At 46.3% G+C, this 7,388-nt stretch overlaps 1 protein-coding gene across 1 annotated transcript in view; it reads right to left on the bottom strand.

The window, feature by feature from the left end:
• The window catches only part of LOC137412853 (uncharacterized), a 195,351-nt gene that overhangs the window by 26,301 nt on the left and 161,662 nt on the right, over positions 1-7,388 (bottom strand). The gene's annotated exons all lie outside the window — the stretch shown is intronic.

The raw sequence follows: 7,388 nt of genomic DNA, 5'->3' as shown, positions 1-7,388 counted from the left end.
TCAAATTTAGAGCCAACACGTCTTCACGATGTTGAAACCAAAGCATTCAGAATCATTGGAATCTCCCGCGATGAAGCTAACTCCAAGGGCCTCTCACTCACTCACCGCAGGCAGGTTGGTGGTCTTTCCGTCTTCTACCGACTCCTCTCTGGCCTTGCCCCCCCAGCTCTCTCTGGGCTCTGTCCCGCAAATATTCCTACAGGTCGCACAAGATCTGCCTGCAACCCTCGTATGGTTAAACTGCCAAAATCAAGACTCTCTGCTCACCTTCACTCCTTCATTCCTCTTTTCTCCCTCCTCGGGAACAAACTCCCTCACTCTCTTCAATCGCACTCCACCCTCCAGGTCTTTAAAACAGCTGTTCACCACCATCTCTTATCTTCCCCCATCCAAAACCTTGATCTTTTCTATCCCCGCTAATTTCACCCCAATTCCACTTTTTTGAAATACCAACTTCTGTCCTGGAAATCCTTGTGTTTTATACTTCTCCCACCTCCCCCCCCCCTTCCCACGCTTCCTCCCCCCAAGCCCTCTCCCTCCCACACATCTCCCTGCTCTTAAATGTTGTGTGCTCTCAAGTGTTGTGTGCTTCCCCTTCTCTTGTCTTCCGCTCCCTCTTTTTATATATTTTGTTTGTCTGGTTGATTTGTTTGTGAAGTAAATGTCAGCTCTTTCACGAGCCTCAATTCAGCATACAAAAAACAAACAAACAAAAAAAAACAAAAAACAAAAACACTGCTAAGCTGCACGTGTCGTGGCAATGATTAGGGGCACCCAAATATCCCCCACCTTCGACGTTAGAATACTGAGTATTGGCCTCTCGCGATACCCTCCCAATCCTCGGGGGGGGGGGGGGGCAGTGTAAGACCATACATGATAATACCACTTCCCGCCAGAAGACCTCCCTCGGAGATCTATCGCAGCCAAGGTCGGCACATTGGATTCCTTGCACCCTAAAAATGAAATATTATGTCCTCCCTGTGGCCTCCCCCCCCCCCCCACCCCCGAGGCTCCTCACTGTCTGGACCACCTCTTTGATCCCCCAGTATGGGATGAGGGTAGGGGGACATGGGGGGAACCATGTATAATAACCGGCTTGACGGTGAGAACTGCAAGATTTTCGGTGGATGGCCTCGAGGCGCTTCCTTGTGCATTGTACGCATCACGACTTGCTTCTTGCTAATGTGGGTCGTGCTGCCGTGCGCTGCCGTCCTGGCGCATGGACCGGAAAATATTCCGTGCACGTTTATTAATAATTTCGATAATAAACCTCTTGTACCACAGTTCCAAATGCCTCCAGGGGTTCTTCTTGCGGTAAGGGGGACGGCTGATCGCTGCCCCCACACACGTTCATATTCCGATTCGTGTTGTGCGATATTCAAAATATGAAATTAAAAGGAAAGTATGTAGTTCCTCAAACACAGACTGACAGTGACATTTCTCAGACAGATTGAGTGAACCAATATTGTGTCACCCCACTTTCCGCTACGCACACAAGATAAAAGGAAACGTCCCAATAAGCCGAGGATGTCTTCGTTGAATGATCTTATGACAAGGGTCATGCTTAATTATTTTTTTTGAGGTCTTTTCGGGCCACCAAAAGAGATTTTATTTTTTGGGGCCCACCAGCATTTTTGGTGGCCCGACCATACATTATTTGCTGATGAATCAAACTTCATAAAAATCAATATCCATGTTTAATTACTATTTCTCACGACATCGAGAGATCAAATTTCAGTGCCTTTCATACCAGCAACCTCACAACTCACAATCACAGAACACTCCTGAAAGCTATTCAATCATGTCCCTACTAACTGACAGCAAAATAATACTGGGCCAATTTTAATGTTTGCTGAAGAACTCATCGCATATTAACCCATTTATTGCGTTTTCCAAAACAATTGTTAACTCTGCACAACCTTCAGCTATTGACGAGATAATAGTACTCATTACATCTTGAAAATAGTGCTACAATACATGCCAATGTAAAACTTGAGTATTTTTATTTGATGAACGTTCAGTTTCAAAAAATATTGGGTCAAGATTTGATGAAAAGAACAGTTAATTTACCACAGTGCGAATTTGCGTGATGAGCATGAGGCCAACAATGTGATGCATGCATATTGCAAGCTAACGGCCTTGCTGCTATTTCCCAAGGCAGTGTTCGAGGCATGCAAAGCAAACTCTGTCTCACACATGTGCTGGGGTGTGTTCACCGAGCTGTACATATGACTGGAGCGCAGCTGCAGCACGTACTCGCAGGGCAAGCAGCCACCATATTGGAATACCCTTCCCTCGTGAGAACACGAGGGGTACAGGCATAGCTGAGAGTGAGATAAGCGTGAAGGCATATGAATGCAAAGGTTCCTTGACAGATTGATTCACATTTGTTTTCCTATTTTGTTTGTTTTCCTTGTTAACCTTGTCATAGAGCCACAAAGGTGACTGACAAAACTGAAGCACCAAGTTGAGTTTGTCTTGGAGCCGACGCCATTGTGGTGAACATCGAGGAAAAAGCGGACATCAAGAGAAATACGAACGTGGTCCGTTGCCATACGAACTGCCGGCACCTCACACGATACTGGAGCCTTTTCCCTGAAGGTGGACACCGAAAGGACAAATGAGGTACGCTGCCATGTGGATCGCATACGAACCGAACCCTTACGCGGGATATCTCGCAGACTCCAGAGGGGATGGGCCCTCAAAGAAGAGGGGAAGGGGTCGATGTTGAGAAGGGGAGGGATTTTGAGTCGAGTCAAAAAAATGAATGTACGGGAAGCACTGCTCACACCGGGTGTGATAGATCGAGACGGGGCTTTGTGAATAGACGTGACTCCGATGAACCGCGGGAATCTCTGGATGCCAGAGGCGAGGGTGTGGAGGTGGATGGGAGGGATTGTGAGAGGAAGGGGAAGGATGAGCATGAATGCTCACGAAAGGCTGCAAATAATCTCACTATAATTCACCAAATGTCCGTCCATCCGTCTGTTCCCAGGTACCGTAAAAATGGCTGAACCGATCGCAACGATATTTTGGGTGGGTAATCATGGGACACCCTGGAGTAAAATAGGCTATATTGTTTTTCCAATTTTCCAAGTTTTCCAATTTTTCCAAACACGATGGAATAACATTTACCGATATGAACAGTGATGTGGATTTTATTGAAATTCCACAAATACTGTTTAGATTTTGATGAGAATTATGAACCTGCCGCGAATGCGGAGGTGGACAGATGATGGCAAATGCACAGGTTTGATAATATCCAAATACAACCGTCATTTAAAACAGTATTTTGTCAAAGTATCAATTGATGATTGGAATCGCCATTGACTGGGTATGGAACAAACGTACCCGTTTGTTTGTGAACGGGTACGTTTTTCATGGAAGTCCTTCATGAACTTGCTGTCCATGTCTGACGTGCGATTGAAGGTGCTACAGGAATGTGGAATACATTTGTTTCATGCTTCAGCATTCACCGTTTCTGCATTGTCTGTTTGCTTCTGGCCTCCCACCTGTGCACAGCACGGGTACCTCACGAGTGAGTATAAATCGAGACGGCAATGGGTGAATAGACGTGGTTCAGACGTCGGATGCCGGGGGTGGAGGTTTGGGGGAGGATGGGAGGGATTGTGAGTGGGGACGGAGGGGTGAATGCATGCGAGCCATTGCTGACGCTGGATCTGATGGATTGAGACAGGGCTTTGTGGGCAGGCGTGGTTCCGATGAACCGCGGGGCATTCCGGGTGCCGGGGGTGGGGATATGGAGGAGGATGGGAGTGGCAGGGCCGTGGCTGGGGTCCCCACGGGAGTATGGAGATGGGGAATGACGCGTGGTGTGCGCGTCTCTGTGATGGGCGGGTCGGGGCGGCACTATGGGGGAAACCGTGGTGATACATTCATCGAGGTGCCGAGAAATGTTGGGGTGCCGACGCTGACGGCAGACGTGGGTCCTGGCAATGGGGGTGGGAGTGAAGCAAACGGAATGCAATGCTGTGTAACTCATGCATGGTCTAGACTCTTGGGTGGGCTGCGCTGTGGGTCACAAGGGGAGGGACCTTCAGTAGAATGGGAGGAGGTAATGAAGATGGGCACAGGGAAACAACGGAGCATGTTGTGTTGATAAAAAGAAGAAAGGTATCTCAAGCAAAGAGTCGCAGGCCTCCAACAGGGGAAACCCTATGCCTGTGCGGCCACTCTGAGCAGCAGGAAAGTGCGCTGTAAAAAATAACTGGACCTTCTCAAGCGAGGAAATACATCACCTTGCGAAGAGACATGATTGCGCACCAAAGCAAGAAGCTTGGAAAGTGCTGACTGTCTCACCAACATCAAAGACAATACTCCAGAGGAGAAAACTACAAACGGAAACCTGGAGTGTTGAGGTGAAGGAGATAATCCTCCAATGCAGGATGTATTCCAATTTCCATACATTAAGCATGGGGGAGTAAAGGTAAGGGTGAACGGTTCAGGAACCAGCTGAAAAAAACTGGCACAAGGACGGAGACAGTCCCCCTTCATAAATGTGAGAAGGTCTTTTCAACAATTAAAGATATCTAGATAAAGATAGAACTGAAGAGATTACATCTCGGGCAAGGCAACAAGTGGCAGAAGAGATTAGAGTGAGGGGAGCTATGTGCATGCTTGAAGGTGAAGACAGATGGCAGGAGGGATTGTAAGAGGAAGGGGAAGGCTGAGCATGAAATGCCTACTTTGAAAGCAAATACCTATTTTGGGGGGAAATCGACCCCCCCAAAGGGGCAGATTTTTTTCAATGCCGTGAACATACTTTTGTACATCACGGGTCGTGAAGGTTGTGGTCAAGTTTCATAGAAATTGTGTGTTTAATTTCACAGAAGAAAGCAAATACCTCTTTGGGTGGGGGAGGGCGGGGGTCAAACCTGGACCCACCTCGACCCCCGTAGACCCTCTTAGACTTCGATTTTCTTTGTGCCGTGAACAAACTTTGGTACAGCACTGGTGATGAAGTTTGTGGTCAAGTTTCATCGAAGTAGTGGAAGAATGTTTTGGAAAAGAAAGGTTGAATCGGTCTCCACTCTCTTTGCTTGGATTTTTTTCCCGATGTAGTCTAGTAGGAAGACTAGGTCCCCCTGCACCCCCCGGAGATATACTTCTAATCAGTGTTTCTAGATTGGAAAAAATGTGTAGAAAATGACTAGCTATGGCCCCAAGCTGAAAAAACGTCCCACATACCATTTTTATGCAAATTACTGCTGCCATTATCAAAAAAAGACTAGGTCCCCCTGCACCCCCCGGAGATATACTTCTAATCAGTGTTTCTAGATTGGAAAAAATGTGTAGAAAATGACTAGCTATGGCCCCAAGCTGAAAAAATGTCCCACATACCATTTTTATGCAAATTACTGCTGCCATTATCAAAAAAAGACTAGGTCCCCCTGCACCCCCCGGAGATATACTGAAACTGGCAGTGACTGGTGATTGAAATGCGGTGCCTTTTTGTGTTTCAGGTCGAGGTACGTGAACTCCCCACGATCTACAGCAACCAGGAAGAGACTGATACCAGGGTGGTTCTGTACCTCCATCATGCTGCTACCATCGGATACAAGAACGCTGTAGTCAGAACACCGGACACAGACATCCTCCTGATCCTGCTCCACCATGCCCACAACATCAAGCTGACGGTGTACCTGGATACAGGGTCAGGGAAGCATCGCCAACTTGTCAACGTCTCTGAGCTGGCAGAATCCCTGGGAGAGGACTACTGTGCCACTCTCCTGGGGTACTATGTGTTCAGCGGAGAAGACTGCACCAGTGCCTTCAAAGGGAAGGGAAAAGTCGGGCCCTTGAAAAAGCTGGAGAAGAATCCCAGGTTTCACAGGGCATTCGGTGAACTGGGTGACAACTGGGATGCCAACCCTGAGGTGGAGAGGCAGTTAGAAAAATTCACCTGTGTGATGTACGGCCAGAGTCGCGAGTCATCAGTGGACATTGTCCGTGCCAAGCTGCTACGAAAAATGGTGGGAGAGGACAAGACCCTCACATCCAAGTCCAAGGTTGATCTGGCTCGCCTTCCTCCATGCCAGTCTGCCCTGAAGCCGCACATCCAGCGTGTGAACCACCGCGTAGCATTGTACAAAAGAGCCGATCAACCTATCATCGAAAAGCCAAAACCTTATGAGGAGCAAGGATGGATAAGGACTGATGAAGGACTGTTGAAACCAATGTGGTCCAGTGGTCCCATCCTACCAACCTCACTGGTGGATCTTCTGAACACAGGAGAGCACGAAGAGGAGGAGGAAGAGGAAGGAGAAGAAGAGTTTGACTCTGACGATTTCGATGAAAATGATGATGACTGACTCAGTGTAGAATCACTAATGCTAATGATGTTTATCTAAAACAAGCAAGAGAAGAGTGGTCACATTGAGTGCTAGGACTATTTTGACAGTTGTAATATTTAGAAAAATAAAACTTTGTGTTAACGTCTGTGTAGACGGACCTTAATATGAGTCTATTATTTCGTAAAACTGTGATTATTTTGTAAATAAAGCACTAATTAGCATACTAGTATACCATAGACACATGTAATCATGTTATGAATAGTTCTATCATGATCTATGCCCTTCAAAACATGGGTCTAGACACCTTCATTTTTCAATTATCTGCAATATTGGCTGAGATATGTCAAAAATCGTTTTTTTGATAATGGCAGCAGTAATTTGCATAAAAATGGTATGTGGGACATTTTTTCAGCTTGGGGCCATAGCTAGTCATTTTCTACACATTTTTTCCAATCTAGAAACACTGATTAGAAGTATATCTCCGGGGGGTGCAGGGGGACCTAGTCTTTTTTTGATAATGGCAGCAGTAATTTGCATAAAAATGGTATGTGGGACATTTTTTCAGCTTGGGGCCATAGCTAGTCATTTTCTACACATTTTTTCCAATCTAGAAACACTGATTAGAAGTATATCTCCGGGGGGTGCAGGGGGACCTAGTCTTCCTACTAGACTAATGTTTAAAATCATTATTCTATTAAAATTGAAGCATCAAATCGATTGCTGTGGGGTGTATCGTTTTATATGAACTCTCTCATTACTAAAGGATGTCATCTACCCTTATCCCCGTATTCCCTTTTCATAAACCCATTTTAATTATGTGAGATGTTTTCCCACCTTTTACCTCCAGCGTGCTGCCTTGTTCGGCCTCAGATCGATTATTGGGTTTTGAAAATTGGAAAGAATAGTTAATTGAACGCAGTATACATTTAGTAAGCTCAACGATCTTCTGGAGCAGCCAAAGCTCCTGATGCCTAAGCGACGTTTGTCAGATCCATTGACGCGACACAAGCTTGACTGTGTGCACACTGTATAAACTGATCAATCCTTCGACATGATGTTGAATTCAAGCCTTTC

This window comes from Myxine glutinosa, chromosome 5, assembly GCF_964187855.1.
Source record: "Myxine glutinosa chromosome 5, kmMyxGlut1.1, whole genome shotgun sequence".
NCBI lineage: Eukaryota > Metazoa > Chordata > Myxini > Myxiniformes > Myxinidae > Myxine > Myxine glutinosa.
Note: the sequence above shows the minus strand (reverse complement) of the source record. Positions and strands in the feature narration are given on the sequence as shown.